This window comes from Anomaloglossus baeobatrachus, chromosome 2, assembly GCF_048569485.1.
Source record: "Anomaloglossus baeobatrachus isolate aAnoBae1 chromosome 2, aAnoBae1.hap1, whole genome shotgun sequence".
NCBI lineage: Eukaryota > Metazoa > Chordata > Amphibia > Anura > Aromobatidae > Anomaloglossus > Anomaloglossus baeobatrachus.
Window position 1 is genome coordinate 598,539,714 of NC_134354.1, and position 17,100 is coordinate 598,556,813.

Below are 17,100 nucleotides of genomic sequence, written 5' to 3' on the forward strand. Positions count from 1 at the left end.
CCCGCTGCTGCTGCTGCCAGGCTGTGAAGTGAATATTCAATGAGAATAATGAGCGGCGGTCGGCAGCAAGAGGCAGCAGCGGCAGAGACAGGAGGGCTGGAGAAGGTGAGTTAATGTTTTTTTTTTTTTCCACTGACATGTGTGTTTTCTCCGGCGCGTGTCACACGGGACCGCATCCACACTACACCCGTGTAGTACGGGTGCGGGCCGTGTAACACCCGTTCTGCCGGCGAAAAACCGGACATGTCAGCGCTTTGAAAATCGCACACACGTACAAACGCACACGGACACACGTTCCGTGTGGTTTTACGTGTGTGTGCCTGCTACAATAGGGTAGCATTGGTTAAAGTGTCTCCGTGCCGCCGGTACGTGTAAAAAATGACAAACACGTGCCGGAGGCACGGATGTGTGGCGCAGGCCTAAGACAGTATTTAAAGTCTGTGCACAACAAAAACAGGTTGAATTGATTGGATGTGTTACCACCCAGCCCATTTAATGTGGAGAGCACAGAGAAGAAAAAGTTTCCAGACCTAAAAGGGGTGGGGATCTTAGAAGAAAGATTCTTAATAGAGAATATTTCTGGATCTTTAAATTGGGCACAAGAATGCCGCATGGTCTGAATATGAGGAGAGATCTTGTTATGCAGTATACTTGAATTCCTGAATTATTTGTTCTTTATAGGACATACCTTTTTCAGTACCAATAACGATATCATATTACACTGTAGTAATTATTGGATATTTGATGGTTTAAGGTTATTCCTTTAGCATTTGAATTTAAATTTTTACTATATAGCAATTTGGACATTAACAAATGTTTTTTTTTTTCCTTCCCCTTTTTTTGTCCCTGTCAGGAGGGGAAAAAAATCTTTCTTGTCTCTAAAGAGCCCCTTATCTATAGATTATACCGGGCATATATATATTTCTTATCATGTGATCTCTCTGGTTGCTTCTGTTTTTAATCAGTTTATGTATATATATTTTTTGGTGTTTTTTCTTTTACTTTCTGTTGTTGTGCTGACTTTTTGGTGCAGTGTCTCAGTTTCTATTCTTTCTCTCCTTTTTTTTTTCTCTTCTCTGTGCTCTCCACATTAAATGGGCTGGGTGGTAACACATCCAATCAATTCAACCTGTTTTTGTTGTGCACAGACTTTAAATACTGTCTTAGGCCTCTGCCACACTCACGTGAATTTCACGCACGTGCCGAGAGACACGTATTTTCCCTGCGTGTTGCGTGCAGGTAAGTACGTGTCTCTGGTACGTGCGTGACACGTGTGTTCTACGTGTGCTATCCGCGATAGCACGCGTAGAATCAGTAATTATTATACTCACCTGGTCCTTCCTGCTGCCGCGCTGCTGTCCGTGGTGCTGATCCTCGGTCTCCAGCCCTCCCGTCTCCCCGCTGCTGCTGCTGCCAGGCAGTGAAGTGAATATTCTATGAGATTAATGAGCGGCGGTCGGCAGCAAGAGGCAGCAGCGGCAGAGACAGGAGGGCTGGAGAAGGTGAGTTAATGTTTTTTATTTTTTTCCCTGACATGTGTGTTTACTCCGGCGCGTGTCACACGGGACCGCATCCACACTACACCCGTGTGGTACGGGTGCGGGCCGTGTAACACCCGTGCTGCCGGAGAAAACACTGACATGTCAGCGCTTTGAAAATCGCACACACGTACAAACGCACACGGACACACGTTCCGTGTGGTTTTACGTGTGTGTGCCTGCTACCATAGGGTAGCATTGCTGGACATGTCTCCGTGCCGCCGGTACGTGTAAAAAATGCCAAACACGTACCGGAGGCACGGATGTGTGGCGCAGGCCTTAGAGATTTCCTCTGCGCATTCCATGATTAAGACCTATTCAGGTTGAAACGCATAGGAAACAGCGCCTCTGTCTTGCCTCTCCATTTTTTGTCTTGCTTGGATGGAATATTAATATTTTTATTACCAATAAAGAAACTGTTTTTAAGAAAATTCTACTTTCTCCTGAAGTTGCTGGAATTTCTTCCTTTCTTCATGTGTTTCCACCCAGGTCAGGGTGTTTCCGTGCACCGGAGGTAAGATTTGGGAGTGAAGAGGGGAGAGCTGAAGTTTCTTCGTTTTTGAAACTGCTGAAATAGTGTTATGCATGTCAATTCCCTCACCCCAATAAGGTATTTGATGTTCCATTCTAATGCAGCAATCATTCAAAAATGTAGTTTAATCTGTCAACGTTACAAATGCTAATGGTGACAATGATAGCAAGAAAGGAGGAATATTTTGACATGACGCACGAACATGACTGCATAGAGCTGATGAGTCAGGAGACAGCACGTTTTTCACATGTCTATGATAAATCTATTCCTAATGCAGATTTTGAGTTTTTTTGTAGATGGTTCCAGATCCCTCCTGAATAGAGGATTCTACACGGGATATGCAGTGCTTTCCTCAAATGAGGTAATCCGAGCTGAACTACTCCCGCCACACATGTCCGCGCAGGAGGCGGAGCTAACAGCGCTCATTGAGGAGTGTAGAGCAGGATCAGGTAGGAAAATTATGTTTATTCCGACTCAAATTACGGATTTGGGATCTGCCATGATTTTGGCCCTATCTGCAGAAGTAGAGCTTTTCTTATGTCAGCTGGTAAACTTAATAAAAAGGCAGAATTGGTAAAATGGTTAATGGAGGCACTGATGTTACCAGTCCAGGTTGGCATGATTAAGGTGAAAGCAAGCACAAAATGTGACTTAATGGAGGTTGCGGGCCACAGAGGGGCAAATGCAGCTGTGAAAGTAGAGGTAAAGAGGCCTAGGGATCAGAGGATGGTGGTAAGGAGCCAGCAAGTCCCAGCCACAGTGAGTCTGGATGTCCTGAAATCCCTCCAGCATCAGGCTCCCCAACAGGGAAGGAACACTTGGAAAAAATGGGAGCTAGGGTGAAGTCAAATGGCATATGGGAAAGTAAGGATAGGTTCTGTTTACCAAGGTGTCTGTTCCCTATGATGGCACAAGCAGCACATGGCCCCACTCACACCTCAAAAAGTCACATGTGTAACCAGGGTAATGCCTTCTGGATCACTCCTGGCTTCAGTTACATAGCCTCCAGTCCAAACACATACAATCCTGCACTATCTGCGCACAACACAACCCAGGTAAAACAGTAAAAGTCCCTAAGAAAGCAACACCCAGATCTCTTTACTGATTTCAATAACTGCAAATAGACTACATACAACTACCCAAGGTAGGAGTGTATGAATACGTCCTGGTATTTGTAGATCTCTTCTCAGGATGGGTTGAGGCCTATCCAGTAAAATGTGCAAATGCTAAAACAACTGCAGATAAACTAATGAAGGAACTAGTCTGTAGATATGGCATCCCAGAAATCATAGAAAGTGACAGGCATACAAAAAAAAAATTCTGTGTTGTTTTTTTTTTACTGTTTACTAGAAAATCATGGTGGCCATGTCTAATTTGGCGAGACACCATGAATTTCAAGCTTACTACCATCTGAGAATACAAATCTGGTATTAACCCCTTTATGGGCAATCAAAATACAGGGAAGCCCATTCATATTTTTTTTTAATTATTTAAAAAAATAATAAAAAAAAATGCGTGGGCGCCCGCATATTTTGATCGCCAACCAGATAAAACCAGGCAGCTGGGGCTGGGATTCTTGGCAGCCCGCAGCCGCCCCTAGAAATGGCACATTGTTTCTTAGCGCCATTACCAGTCACTTTACCTGGTCGTCCAGCGGCCCTGGTGCCGGGTGGCACACTGGGTAATATAGGGGTTAATACCAGCTTTGTATTCTCAGATGGTGCTAAGCCCAAAATTCATGGTGTCATGCCAAATTAGACATGGCCACCATGAATTTCTAGTAAACAGTAAAAAAAAAAACACAACGCAGAGAAAGAAACATTTTTACTAGAAGTAAAGCAAAAAAACATTTAGAGACTCCATCTTTATTATAAAAAACTCCTTAGTCCGACGAAATCCATAGGTAGAGCATTGTCAGCTTCATCACTCTGTACAGACATAGTCTATACACAGTGAGAACCACTTCAACTCTGCTACATCAAGCAGGCTGACAATGAGGGTATGACTCGTGTAGTCTCGCACTGCATCACCCCGCACCTGATGTTCTCCGGACAGGAAATATATGCAGCTGACCCACTGCTGCCAGGAGAGTGTGTGCCATAATGCGACACTCGCACAGTGACAATCCAAGCTCAGATAACAAGACCTGCGAAACATCATAGCCATGTGACCAGTCTGTAGCCAATGAGGTAATACAACATTCACACCTGACTGGTCACATGGTTATGATGTCACGAAAAGTCCTTTTAGTCAGCAGTTGTTATTAGGAGGGCACAGTTACGATTGGACCCGGAAGCAGAAGCTCCGGGAGATATAGTCTGCAGGATGTGTCGCGGGATCTGTAAGTATAATGACAATGTTTATTATTAACTATATTCTTTATTTTACAGCCCCCTCCTGCCTCATCACATAACTGTAAAGTCCAAGATCGGTGATTGGACGCAAGATCATGTTATCTTGATCCCGATGCCGATCTTTACAAAATGATCGGGCAAGGCTCCCCGATCCCGACCATTGGGGGATCGCACATCACTAGTCACTAATCCCTGGCTCCAGCTAAATATCACATGGCCTAAGGGACAGTCATGGTGGATGGAATATGATCCAGACAAGGGTATAGTTGCCAAAGTAAAGACTAAAGGGTGCTTTACACGCTGCGACATCGCTAGCGATCTCGTTAGTGATGTGACACGCCAGATCGCAGATGCGATCTGCCGAGATCGCACATGTGACCGGCGCTACAAAAACGACCTATGTGCGTGTCACATCGCTAACGAGATCGCTAGCGATGTCACAGCGTTTAAAGTACCCTTAAGATTCCTCAATTAGGCCTCATTCCTTATTATGGACTATGGCTCAGTCTACAATACAATGGTGTTGGATATTGTGGAAAAGACAATAACTGTTTCCGTATACATACACATGACTTAACCCAGGACAATGAGACAGTATATCAGAAGGATATTGAGGGCTGTAAGTCATCATCTTCCAGAAAGATATTGAGAGGAGAGTGAGGTAAATGTATCTCTAGTATGGACAGAAAACAAATGAACAATACGTGGTGTGCTCATAAAGTCATGACGGGGCTTCTGAATTTGCTCTATTGTGTACAAACTCAAACTCACTTTTGAATTTTCCCAGAAGGAGTATTTTTGGTTTGTGGGAATCATGCTCACAAGTGGGTGAGCCCAGACATGAGAGGGGTTTGTACACTTGCCAAACTAACACCACCCACTTTCATAGTTCCTTATAGTAAAGTAGATGTAGCAGCTGTCCCAATTCCCACCTTGTATAAACGAGCAGCAGATAATACACCCCGGCCAAATGCAAAGCCTCATGTAGTAGAACAAGAAAGCCACGGAGACACCATCACATATTTCTCAACGGTGGCAGGAAACTAGCCAGGTCTTTTACCGGGAAGGAACAACCATGGGAAGGGCAGTCTCCAGTCAAGGAAACCGCCTATACGAAAACATGGTATCCATCCACAGACAGCTGTTTCGGGGTATTTGCCCCTCATCAGTGTGAAGTAGGAAACTGGCTATTGGGAGCAATGCTTAGTAGAAGACTACATAGGTAAGGATGGTTGACCTCGGGGAGATCAACATCCAATACCGCGAAGACACAATCACGTGTTTCTCAACGCAGTGACACTAGAACAAGGCCCCCTGGGAAAATATGCAAAACAAGAATGCCACGGAGACACCATCACAAGTTTCTCAACGTTGGCAGGAAACTAGCCAGGTCTTTCACCGGGAAGGAACAACCACGGGAAGGGCAGTCTCCAGTCAAGGAGACTGCCTATACCAAAACATGGTATCCATCCACAGACAGCTGTTTCGGGGTATTTGCCCCTCATAAGTGTGGAGTAGGAAACTCATGTAGTAGGACTGGGAAAAGAAAATATTCAGCGCTATTTTCATGTACCCTTTTTTATTACAAATGTAGGACAAGCTGGTAGAGGCCACTGACTACCTTGATGATCAAATTTTTCAGGTTCTTGAGATTCTTAATGCCATTAATGCAATACAAAAACAATTAATTGTAGTCATTAACCAGCATACTATAGTGTTTGACTATGTGACAGCAAAAGACGGGGGAATGTGTCAAATAATTGGTTCTGCCTTTTGCCATTACATTGACCCTGCAGGCAACCTTCAGGTTAGCGCAGATATATAAAAAAACGAGTGAACTAAGAGATAAATAGTTACAAGAACACAATGCCAACAAAGACTTCTGGTGGGGAAATACATTCTCCTTTATGAATCCAGCCAACTGGTTTAAGGGCCTAGTAGGTTGGATTTTTGGCATTGCACAGACCTGCATGCAAATAATATTTTGTCTAAGGCGTTATATAGCTGTAAAAGCATTCATACATGTATTACCTAAGCTACTGAATAATGTATGTGTCAAGAGTTCCAGTATTGAACCATCTGTAGTTTTTTACAGACCCCAAATGGTCTCAGCTGACAGGGAATAGGTGTCCACACTGAGGGTGGATGGGTGAAGTTGGTAGGATGTCCCCTTATGGGTACTAGGCCCATGAGCCAGAAGCTGCTGTGTGGATGCCTACTGACCCTGTGGTGAAGGTTATACCATTTCCCAAAGGGGGAAATTGATATAGAAGGGCTAATAGTTTCTTTATTTCTAGATTTAAAATGCTTTATTATTACATATGTACATTTTGTTTAAGTATAAAGCCACATTGTAGTTTGAAAATTCAAGGACTTATTTTTGTCTAAAATATTTTTCTAATCTTATTTGCAAGACTCTACATTTCTGTATTTCTCAGACTTAAAGCTCAAATGATCAACTGGTAAATTCCCACTAGAAGCATTTATGCAATATCAAATTGGTCTGTAAATGGTATAAATTATTTGTGTACTGGTTAATAAACAGAAACTGATCATGCTCACAAGAATGCAGGTCTTTTCTCCGAGCCCTTGATATTGAAGAGGCCTAAAGAGGCCTAATTCAGATAGGAGCTCAGTGGTGATCCATAAGCTGGCCTTTGAGTCAGAACAGAACAGCTACATCACTATTGAAGCAGGATGAGTCTGACTAGTTGTCTTTTTCCTCAGACTAGTCCAACCTTGGATCTTCCAATCACACTGTATGATTGACAACCTACATACACTCCCGATTATGGTAAGACTATTATGGAGGATATCAGTCATTCCTAGGGAATAGAAAAAAGTAAGTTTTAATAACCTATGCAAAGGTGCAAGATAAAAGTATGAAAGGTTATAGTCTCCTTGGCTCCAATGGTTTAATTACATGCAGCATATCCCCAAATCAATGTTTAACCCCTTAGTGCCAAATGACGTATAGCTAAGTCACCACTCGGGTGCTTGTGTGTGAAGACAGCTCAGGAACTGCGTTCACATGGTAAATCCCAGCTATGTTCCATAGCGACATTTCTCTTTAACAGCCCTGGGCAAAGTTATGCTTTGACCACCTACCAATTTGAATATAAGTATTCCAGGTTTTCCTTCTGTATTCTGTACCAGATCTCAGTCTCCTCATAGATTGCATAGCACTGCAGTTCTAAAAATGACAATTGATCTAGGGAAATTTGATTAGATTTATCCATTTACAGTTAGGAAAATAAGTACTTAATACACTACAGATTTTGCACGTTTCGCCAGTGATACTAGGTTGTCCAGAGAAGATGGCACATCATGACCAGCCAGCTCATCTTTTATTCTTCTGGACAGTCCTTCCCAGAATGTAGCTACCTGTGCTTCATTATTCTAACCAAGTTCGGAGGACAGGGTGAGGAAACATAAAGCATATTTGCCTACGGTGAGACTCCCGTGGCGTAGTTGGAGCAGCAAGGATGGTGCCAAAGACATCCAGCCTGGTTCATCGAACACCTTGCAGAATGTGTCCTGGAAAACTGTCAGGTTTTAGATAATTGGATCATTCCTCTCCTATAGTGTATTAATCCAATACAGAGCTTTGCCACATAGGTGCAACATCATACTGGTCTTTTTGGTCTGGTCCATTCAACAGGAACATGGTTTGAAAGTGGGTAATCAGTGAGCAAAGATGAGTAAGCATCCAGTCTTCACGGTGCCAGACCACCTCTTTTTGCAAGCTGGTAAATTGATCGGCACTGAAACCAGCAGGATCCATGGCCTCGGTAAAGTATAATGCTCTCAGGACGAGTAAGGGATAATTGGATCAAAAGCACTGATCACTAAACTGGAAGAGTATACCTGAATGGTTACCAAGTCTTCATTAAAGTCACAGGTGGTGGAGATAGGCTAACACGCTGTTAGATAGCCCACAAGTGAAACCCCAGGGGATCACGGTGCCTCAGCAGATGGTGCCTTGGGTATATACACCAATAGTTTTTGATAGTACGAACAGCAGTAGCAGTTGCTATCATTGGTTCGGCCACAACGGGTAGATGCGGCAGCAGCGGCCGAGATGTGTAGTTGCAGCAGCGGCCGAGATGGATAGTTGCAACAGCAGCAGTAGTAGGTATGGATAATTGTAGCAGCAGAGTCGTAATGCACTGGAACACAGAAGAGTATCATTAATACAGTACACAGCACTAAACAGCAGTGGCAGCACAAAGGGAACTTTGAACTAGCAATGTTAGGATCATGTTGCCTAGGCAGCTCTATAAAGGAGAGGATGCCTTATATACCTGAAGTCTCTTAACAATAGGCTGAGAGGCACTCCTGGGTATGGGCATACTGGTTTTTAAGAAAAGTGCTGTGTCCAGCACTCGGCCTAAGGCCACTTCCAAGAGGTTTGTGCGGTATGCGCAAACACTGGGAGACAGCAGCATGGTCCAGGGACAGAGCAGAGCAGCTGGGAAGGTGAGAGTGTCTCGTCTCCACCGGGAGAGGGGCAGGACAGTGCGGGAATGCCAGTACGGGAATTACACTGATGGACAGATCTGGACACATGTCCATCCATCAACTGACCTTGTGGATATGCAGTCTCTGAGGAATGCTGCAGTAACAAATAAATGATGCAGACTCTTTACTTACACAAAAATGGTAAATAGGCCCATTCCTTAAACCTCATAATAAAGTTTTAGCTTGAGAATATTTCTTATAACTCAAGTTATTAGACCTTTGCTTCTGCCACTATTAAAAGAAAACCTGTCAGGTCGAATAACATTTTTATTTGCAGAGATAAGGTTAATCTGCAGATAGTGCAAATAGTGTTGTGTTGGTGCCCAGCCGCTGAACTGATAATGGTCAGTCATGCAGGCGTACCTGGAATAATATGGTCACCACTCACAGCACTGAGAGTTGCACTGTACGTGTACCCCGTCACTAATGGAGCACCGTCATTATGCTGCAAAGCCGACTGTAAGTGAAAAAGAGCTCCAACACCAAGCCAAGGTAATCTCTATTTTCGGTGTCCCTAACCTATGTGTAACCTCACCTGCAGTTAAAAAACTTGCTCTGTATGGGAAGCAAAGGACCAAGCTATATATGTGAAATAAGACACATGGCTATGGGTGGGGCAGGGTTCTCAGACAGAAAGTGCATACTAATTAAAGAGTGTACATCTGGAACTCCAATTGTGTGAACAAGATCCTTCCATGTTTCCCCATCCATCCATGTTTTCCCCATCCTTCCATGTTTCCCCCATCCCTCCATGTTTTCCCCCATGCTGCCATTTGTTTCCTCATGTTGCCATGTTTCCCCCCACCTTGACACAGCCGCTGCTGCACACAGTTTAAAAAAAAAAAACCCTGACCTCCCAGCACCCGCACCACCGCTGTGCGCCGCTGGGTCAGGTCCTCAGTTCCCGCACTGCCATTGTTGTCATTACACCGGCACCGCTTACTGATGCTCCTGCCATCTCCTAGGCAACAGGACTGCGGCCTAGGAGAGGAGGAGTGTCAGAGTGAGAAGAAATGTCTCCTCTGGCTCTGCTCCAACACAACTTTGAACTGCTGGCGCGATCACACTGGCAGTTCAAAGTGACTGAATGAGGTGACAGCGTGCGTGTCGACAGAATGAGCTCTGTGTGCCCAGTCTGGCATGCGTGCCATAGGTTCGCCGTCACTGACCTAGAAGCTTCTGTTGGGATCGGAGAAGGCTGCCGCATGCCATAAGCTAAGCATTAGGTACAGGTACTAAGGAAGTCTGGCTAGCCAGGTCAGTGGATGGTGACGCAGGTGCCATAACTCTGCGCCAGCCACTGAGATGTAGGACCGTAGCCAAGTTCCGACACTTTCAATAGTTTCTCTTTTGTTAAATGTTCCTTATCATTAGAAACGGTTCAAAGCAAAGAGACTTATATTTTACATGTTTTGAGATATTTATCCCTATATTGGTGGGAGGCCCCCGCTTTGTGGGTGGCCCAGGGCCCAGGACCCTTGGGCCCCCCTAAATCCGGGCATGATAATTGGGCTTATTCTACAATTATAGAACGACAATATAGCTGTGTGACTATTCACTCAACAGTTTGATTGTAAAAATTGAACTGCAAGCTAATGTAGCTAATTGATATTTCTATAGCTCAGTTAATATTGGAGAGCCAATTTAATATAATCTTATGCTATTGAGTAAATGTAAATATATTACATCTATATGCAACATTATTTATTTATAGTGATGATTTAAAGTTTCTGCTAGTGGTCCCTGTATATATAATTTCTGGATAGGAGATCAGAAATATATCTGGATCCGCCTATGTCTCCCAAGTGGCTTTTCTGTTTTAATATGATATGATATGTTTGTATTTCAAATTAAATGTCAATAAAAGGTTTTTTACTTTTATAAATACAAAGAAATTAATTTTGTTTGCTTATCATTTCTCTGCCAATGCTGGGATTGATCCTGGATTGGTGAGGTTGGTTGATTTATCAAGCTCAGCCTGGATAGTGTTCCATACCTCTGCAGCTATGTCACTGCATTCTGAGATGCATATTAATGTAAGCATTGCCTAACTTCATTGACTTACACACATGATGTTGCCTGGCATTTAAATTTTAAATCTCAACAGAAATGTTTAAAATCCTTTCAGGCAGACAGCAGTACAGAAGCATCAATTGCCTCCCTCTCCATAAGGCATTAAAAGACAAGGGAGGTACAGTCCTTTCAACATGGGCTATGGCCCGGCATTTTAATGTTAAAAATGAAGACATGCCCATGTGGTAGGTGTAGGCCTGTTCCTCCCTGAAGCCTGACACTATCGACAAGACAGAACTTTGAAACCTATCTTGGATTCTCAACATTTAAAAACTTTTCAGGAAGACAGCAGTACAGTAGCATCATTTTTCCAGCTCCCCATAGGGCATTAACCCTAAAACGTGCAACCATAGAAATCTACCATAGAAAACAAGTGACCTAGCAGGCCTGCGAGATCCCAGGTATGCGTTCTACGGTTAAAAGAGCAGGGAGGTACAGTCCATGCAACACACAGACTGTGGCCCGGCATTTTAATTTTAAAAATGAAGACATGTCTGAGAGGCAGGTGCAGGTCTGTTCCTCCCAGAAGCACAGCACTATCCACAAGACACAACTTGTAGACCCATTCAGGCAGACAGCAGTACAGTAGCATCAATTTTCTCCCTGCCCATATGGCATTAAAATAGCTGGGAGGTACGGCCCATGCAACACACAGGCTGTGGCCCAGCATTTGAATTTGAAAAATGAAAGCATGCTACAGTAACCAGTTTAGGCTTCTCTCTTCCAGAAGAGTGGCACTACAGACAAAAATCTCTTTACATGTGAGGTAGAAAGACTGTATAGACATCATCAGACTTGGAGTGACTGTTTTTCACCCTTGTGTGGAAGCGTTGCTCCCCTTGCATACACAGATGAATGAAGACTCCATTTGGAAAGATCATCGATCAAGAGCTGATGCAGCAAATATAATGAAGAATAAGACCTCTCACAAGAAACATTAATGCAATATGGGACCAAGTAATCCAATTTCTCAACCAAGAAGAAATATTAAAATACTGGACAGGATACACAAATCCTTCATCAAACTTGATCAATAAATGTGGGCCACTCCCAGAGCATATAGTGAAAAATCGGAAGAATAGGGGAGATTAAAGGCCCATATAGTAGCAAAGAAGTAATCCTCTTAATGAAAAAATACTAAATCTTTATTTAGGATTTTACCAATAATTTACAAGAGGAAATAAAAGGAGGCAATAAAATCACATACAAAAACAGGTGTAAAGTAAGAGCTCCAGAGAACACCATCAGACAGTGAATCAAAACATATAATGTTAGCAAGTTTAACCCATAGATATCCGGTAGAAGTGCAGCCACTAACACCCATTCAGGGATTTTACATATAAACAGTCAAGTGACAAAGCCATAGATACCAGCATACTATAATCCCATAGGGCTATGTTAAACAGACATTGCACATGGGTAAAGGCCCCGTCACACTAAGCAACATCGCTAGCAACATCGCTGCTAACGAACAACTTTTGTGACGTTGCTAGCGATGTTGCTGTGTGTGACATCCAGCAACAACCTGGCCCCTGCTGTGAGGTCGTTGGTTGTTGCTGAATGTCCTGGGCCATTTTTAGTTGTTGCTGTCCCGCTGTGAAGCACAGATCGCTGTGTGTGACAGCGAGACAGCAACAACTAAATGTGCAGGCAGCAGGAGCCGGCTTCTGCGGAGGCTGGTAACCAATGTAAACATCGGGTAACCAAGAAGCCCTGTCCTTGGTTACCCGATATTTACCTTTGTTATCAGCCTCCTCCGCTCTCACTGTCAGTGCCCAGTGCCGGCTCCTGCTCTGTGCACATGTAGCTGCAGCACACATCGGGTTAATTAACCTGATGTGTGCTGTAACTAGGAGAGCAGGGAGCCAGCGCTAAGCAGTGTGCGCTGCTCCCTGCTCTGTGCACATGTAGCTGCAGGACACATCAGGTAATTAACCCCATGTGTGCTGTAACTAGGAGAGCAGGGAGCCAGCGCTCAGTGTGCGCTGCTCCCTGCTGTCTGCACATGTAGCTACAGCACACATCGGGAAATTAACCCGATGTGTGCTGTAACTAGGAGAGCAGGGAGCCAGCGCTAAGCATTGTGCGCTGCTCCCTGCTCTCTGCACGTGTAGCTCCGTGCGGTGGTAACCAAGGTAAATATCGGGTTGGTTACCCGATATTTACCTTAGTTACCAAGCGCAGCAGCTTCCACGCGGTGCTGGGGGCTTGTCACTGGTTGCTGGTGAGCTCACCAGCAACTTGTGTAGCCACGCTCCAGCGATCCCTGCCAGGTCAGGTTGCTGGTGGGATCGCTGGAGCATTGCAGTGTGACATCTCACCAGCAACCTCCTAGCAACTTACCAGCGATCCCTATCGTTGTTGGGATCGCTGGTAAGTTGCTTAGTGTGACTGGACCTTTAGACCTGTTAACCCCTTAATGTGCAATGTCTCATTATCATCACCTCCACCCCCAGAGGTTGATGAAGGTCAGGATTCTGCTGGGACCCTACTTTTTCTGAGCCAGGATTCAATTCACAAAGATTTTGGGCATCAGTGCAGATGCTTTCCTGCTCTTTAGTCTGGGAATCTTTGGATCAGACCTGTGATGCCCATGGGATAGAATGTGTGAAAAGCTTTTGAGACTCACTCATGTGTGGTTCATCACATTCAGTTTGATGGTTGGCCATTTGTGATGCGGGCTCAAACAAGTGTAATTGGGGTAGCAACTCTGATGACTAAACTGTGCGTGATGTTGAGATGAGAAAGATGAGGAGAGGCCACTTGATGCAGTGTTTGCCATCCACAATAGCCTCATTTCAAAGTTGAAGCAATATGCGGCTGCCACAGAAATCTAGTGGAGTAGGTTGTCCAGTAATGGAAGTTGTTCTCATTTCTCTTGCGATATGATGAACAGGAATTTTCTTACTAGACCTTGACTAACAGAACTTCCCACACGTATACCGTCTATTCCCCATTCCATGACAACCTCGTCATGATTTACCACTCATGGTTGATGTGCCCTAACCCTTTCAAACAGATATTTCGCAAACCTACGCCCACACCTGTCAGACACCTGACACAAAAGATTAATTATCTTTCCTGCCTGAGTTGTCAATATTGTGAAGGCACTAAAAAGTACCACAACCTACAAATGCGTTTCACTGTGTAATTTGGAGCAGACATGAAGAAAGTGCCAAGAACAACCTTTTAGCTTGTTCAATAGCAAATTTTCAGCAGGCATCAATTAGAATACCTATAAATGTGTTTCATTATGGAAATTTGAGCAGCCAATTAAAATTGCCAATAACAACTTTTTATCTAGTTGCCTATAAAATTTACAGCAGGCCAGGCACAACTAACTAGCAATACCTATAAATTTTGCGTAATTTTGAGCAGGCAATTAAAATTGGCAATAACCACTTTTTAGATACTTCTCTAGCAACTTTTTAGGCTACGCACAACTAACTAGCAATACTTATAAATGTGCTTGTGTAATTTTCAGCAGCCAATTAAAAATGGCAAGAACCACTTTTTAGATACTTCCCTAGCAACTTTTTAGAACACACACAGCTAACTAGCAATACCTATAAATGTGATTGCATAATTTTCAGCAGACAATTAAAATCGCCGAGAACCACATTTTAAATACTTCCCTAGCAACTTTTTAGGCCACACATGGCTAACTACCAATACTTATAAATGTGTTTGCTTTATTTTCAGCAAGCAATTCAAATTGGCAAGAACCACTTTTTACATACTTCCCTAGCAAATTTTTAGGCCATGCACGGCTAACTAGCAATACCTATAAATGTATTTGCGTAATTTTCAGCAGGCAATTAAAATTGCCAAGAAACACTTTTTAGATACTTCACTAGAAACATTTTATACCAGGCACTAATGTGCCGATTTGTGGCACACACACCTTTCCCTACACTGCACGTCCCTATACTAAACTAACCCTCTCCTATCTATCTGAAATACCTAACATTAAACCCCCAACTAAGTTCACTGTCTAGCAGCCCCGGCGGCAGCACCTTCCCTATCGTTTGAGATTCATAAAATGGTGCAGAGCCAATATTAACACAATTTATATGCACATAGACATGTGATTTAGGCAGCCAATCACAGAAACCCTTCTATCTGAGCCCTGTGGATGTTTGCTGTGCCACGATTGGCTGCAGCAACAGCAACAAATACAGTTAAGAAAAAAAATGATGCTGCACGCCAAAAGGCTTCTCACAGTAAAGAGTGCCCGTGTCCTCAATTGATTTTACACATTCCACATCAAACAGCACTGCAATCCTATACAAAAGCAGAAAATGCTATTACAAATGCAAGTGTTCATGGGCAGAAAATGAGCAAAAACGAACATTACCGACTTTTGGTGAAAGTGCTCAAGGCTACAGAGCCCGAATGAAGAAGCTAATACAGAATTTGAGATTGGTGAACCTTTACCGAACAGGTTTACTCATCTCTACTTTCAGTGCTGCGCTCAGTGAGCAGTGACTGTAATTGCTCCAGGTAACCCTGCATGACTGCAAGCCAGCGGCTCCTGTGGAGAAATAAAGTTCATTTTCTCCCAGGTGCAGCACTTGCATTACTTTCATAGCATTACTAATCTGTGGATTACTCTCAAATCTGCAGGTTAATGACATTATCAGACGGACCTGACAGGTTCCCTTTTTATTGTACAATAGAGGATACTATCCTAGATTACTAATTTATATGCGTAATTTGTAATTGTACAAAAAGGTTTATAATTTCTAGGTGCAATAATATCCACTTTTTGAGCAGGTGATGCTTTTATTTAATTTGACAAGGCAGTAACTTGATTTCAAAATTAGAAGTAATTGTATCCAAATATTCCTGACACATCTTCCTGTTCTGCATAGCCTAATTATTAGAGTTCACATTTTCTTTTTGAGGATGTATTCAGTTTTATGTCTTCTCATTGAAGATTTATAAAAAACAAAGTCAAAATAAGTCATTTAGGGAAGCCTGTAAGTTTGTAAAAAGTAAAGAAAATCTGTTTAATTGACTAACTGTAACTTGCAATTGTAATTCTGTAAAAGCACCAATACCATGAATAAATTGTATTCTACGCTGCATAAAAGTCACTATTTACAGTGGGTACGGAAAGTATTCAGACCCCTTTAAATTTTTTACTATGTTTCATTGCAGCCATTTGGTCAATTCAAAAAAGTTCAATTTTTCTCATTACGGTACACTCTGCACCCCATCTTGACAGAAAAAAAACAGAAATGTAGAAATTTTTGCAAATTTATTAAACAAGAAAAACTGAAATATCACCTGGTCATAAATATTCAGACCCTTTACTCAGTATTGAGTAGAAGCACCCTTTTGAGCTAGTACAGCCATGAGTCTTCTTGGGAATTATGCAACAAGATTTTCACACCTGGATTTGGAGATCCTCTGCCATTCTTCCTTGCAGATCCTCTCCAGTTCTGTCAGGTTGGATGGTGAACGTTGGTGGACAGCCATTTTCAGGTCTCTCCAGAGATGCTCAATTGGGTTTAGGTCAGGTCTCTATCTGGGCCACTCAAGAGTGGTCACAGAGTTGTTCTGAAGCCACTCTTTTGTTATTTTAGCTGTGTGCATCTTGGAATGGGAACCTTAAGCCAAGTCTGAGGTCCAGAGCACTGTGGAAGAGGTTTTCTTCCAGGATAACTATGTACTTGGCCGCAATCATCTTTCCTTCAATTTCAACCAGTCGTCCCGTTCCTGCAGCTAAAAAAACCCTGTAGCATGATGCTGCCACCACCATGTTTCACTGTTGGGATTGTATTGGGTAGGTGATGAGCAGTGCCTGGTTTACTCCACATATGCCACTTAGAATTATCACCAAAAAGTTCTATCTTTATCTCATCTGACCAGAGAATCTTAATTCTCATAGTGTAGGAGTCCTTCATGTGTTTTTTTTTTAAATTCTATGTGGGCTTTCATATGTCTTACACTGAAGAGAGGCTTCTGTCAGGCCACTCTGCCATATAGGCCCAATTGATAGAGGACTGCAGTGATAGTTAACTTTGTGGAACTTTCTCCAATCTCCCTACTGCATCTCTGGAGCTCAGCCACAGTG